Below are 3,087 nucleotides of genomic sequence, written 5' to 3'. Positions count from 1 at the left end.
AACGCAGACAGTTGTGACTGAAGGCTTATTTCACCTAATTCTATCATTGGCAGACAGGCTGAAAATAAAAATGAAAAGAAAACTAATTAGGGATGCTGTGGCTGACTATTGATGTGCTGGAGTTTTGCCAGAGAAATTGCATAGTCAGTTTAAAAAAAAAGTCAGCTCTTTCAGAAACTACAATCAAAATTGCAACTATGCAGAGATGGAGGATATTACAGAGGATCAATTAATAGCTTTAGTTACCAGTCGGCAAAATAACAAACTATTGAAAGCTCTTTATAATGATGACTCCTAGCTTAAATAGCTGACACCCTGCACACAGCATTTTTATGAGTAAAAATATAAAGTAAACGTCGTAATCCAACTGCAATTGCTAAAGAATGGAACATCAAATTAAAATGGGTCTGACTTTGCTGCAGACTCGTGTCACAGTCATGACATTATTACTGGAATGCACCATTATTAATAGATACAATTTCCAGGAAATAATGGAACGAGTGAGTTGTGCCCCTGAGTGCCACAGTTTGTTAACATATTGTGCCACTTTGCCATTTGCAAAGCCAAAGCTGATAAAGTCAGTTCTCACCATTCAGCTCTCAATACATTTGCCAATTTTCTGGATTTGTGCCATTATTTGCACCACAGTTAGTTAGATTGACGTGGGTGGCCCAACATTGATGTGATTTATAGTCAACACATGACTCTCAACTTGAGAGGCTATGAAAGTTATAGAGCCACATCTCAACAGTCAGCAAATTTGTCTTTATCTTGTGACGAAATCGTTAATTTACGGCAGTTTATTCTTGCCAGTTTTACTTTTGCATGTCTGGGTATAATTAACTTTGAGCCTTCACCTATTCCTCTGTGTTGGGAGCCTGAAAACATTTGTTATAGTCAGTCACTCTTCCTGATTCTGCTGATGACGCGCTCACTAATACACCACTCCCAGCCGTGTACCACATCCAGCCCCCTGCCCCAACTCTCCTGAGTATATAGGAAATGGATGTCTTCTGATGTCTCTTGAAGAATTGTTGGAGAAGCTATATATATGATAAGACTCCACCTCAGAAAGGAAGCAAATGGCCACCCCTTGAACTGTTCAGTAAAGAGTGAAAATCATGGTCCAATTCCCACAAGATCTTGTTGGTGCAAAGGCAGGAAGGAAAGGGGGTGCATCATTTGTGAGGTACCCCGTGTACATCAGAGGCACCACTGACTGAAGAACATAACCCGCTATCTGCTTCCCCAGCTGGCCTCCAAAACCAACTCATTGCCCCCCCAACTTCCCTCCTTCCAGGATCCCCAATCCCTCTTCATCCAAAAAGCCCAGGACACAATAACAAACAAAGGCTGTTTTATGAGAATGAAATCATGATTTTAAGACAAGGGTCAGAGCAAAAATCGTGGTTGTGAGTGACTGCAATAAGTAGCTAACAAGAAAAATAATGGTTCCAGATATTTATTCAAAAGCTAGGCCCTACCCTGGATATTTAGGAACAGTTGTGCTTGGCTGAGTATATGAGCCGCTTCTTTGACTTAGCTATGGAACTATTTTCCGTCATAGTGCAGTGTAACCTCAGTGTTTCTGTCAGCTATTATTTAATAATTTGTGACAGTTCTCACATTTAAATATATTTTACTTCCATCACTTTGGATGCGAGAAATTAGAACACTTTTATGTATGACCATTAAGAAATATCAATATGTTAACCCATTATCAAACTTACACACAAAAGGTGGCAGAATTATATCCATTGAAGTTCTCACGACAATAATTTGAACAAAGATATCTGTTTTATTAAACATTTTTCCCTAATATTTCCATTAATTGTTGTGGATGCAAGTTTCTTCATTACATATTTGGAGGTTTATATGGCATTGCATTGAATTTACAGCACAGAAATAGACTATTGATTTTTCTGCTCCATATAGGCTTCATCCCACCTGACTTCACCTCACCATGTTAGCATATTATTATATTCCTTTCTCCCTCATGCATACATCCATCTTTCCCTTTTATGCATTTATGTTATTTGCATCTACGGTTGCATGTTCCGGATTCAAATCATTCTCTGGATTGAGAAGTTTTTCCTAAATTTCTTGTTGGATTTATTAGTGAGTTTCTTATTTTTATAATCCCTCATTTTGGACTACCTCACAGGCATAGACATCTTCCCTACATCTATCCTATCAAGCTCTTTCACATTTCTATTTGGTTATGTCTCAACCTCTCTTTTCCAAAGAAAAAAATCCCCAGCTGCTCAGTTAGTTATAAGCTATGAGTCAAGTTTATAATTCTTTCTTCACACACTCTATATGTCCTGTTTTTGTAATGTGGATATCAAAACTGTGCACGGTACTCTAAGTGTAATCTAAACAGCGTCACTGAACTTACAATGAGAAGTTTTTCAAACAAAAATCACAGAGAAGTTTTGAGCACTGTCCTTTCACATGGCCTATTCGGAGAAGAAATTGGACTTGTGCCCAAAATGAATGGCAAGTCAATGAAGCAATTGATTTGCATGCCAGAATGTGCCAGCATTAGGCCTCATTTGAATGAAATCAGCAAGCTGCAAGCATTAATTAGGGCATCTGATGCAGTTTGAAAAAGGAGACCTTTAAAATTTCAACAAGCCATGGACCAACATGCAGGTAGGGGAACAGAAATAGAGCACTGATAGTGGCCAGCAGTACTTGTTTAGAGCAAGGAGAACAAATGTCCTGGCTCAGTAGAAATTCACCTTTAAAAGGTCCTTTTTAAATATCATTCAGACTGCAATTTTTCTTGCAGGGCATCAAGTTCCATTTTACAGGAGCGTCCTGGATTCCTAAAAGCCTTTTAATATGATGACCAGTTTAGTGGTAGGACAGATTAGGTACAGGAGATTTCCATCTGAAATTTCAACGCCAAGCGATCAGCACATGTCTCAAAATGAGAAAAGTTAAGTGAATTTCTTTTTCAGAGATCCAAGTAAAGATCATATTAAAGTTTTCTCTGTCTCATGGGCCCAAGAGTCTTTTAGGAATGGGTTTATGTAATCTTAACACAGATCTTATTTTTCGCAAAAAGCTCACAAAATTTCC

This window comes from Carcharhinus amblyrhynchos, chromosome 7 (genome assembly GCF_965287045.1).
Source record: "Carcharhinus amblyrhynchos chromosome 7, sCarAmb.v2.hapA, whole genome shotgun sequence".
Classification (NCBI taxonomy): Eukaryota; Metazoa; Chordata; class Chondrichthyes; order Carcharhiniformes; family Carcharhinidae; genus Carcharhinus; species Carcharhinus amblyrhynchos.
This window is presented reverse-complemented; position numbering follows the sequence as displayed.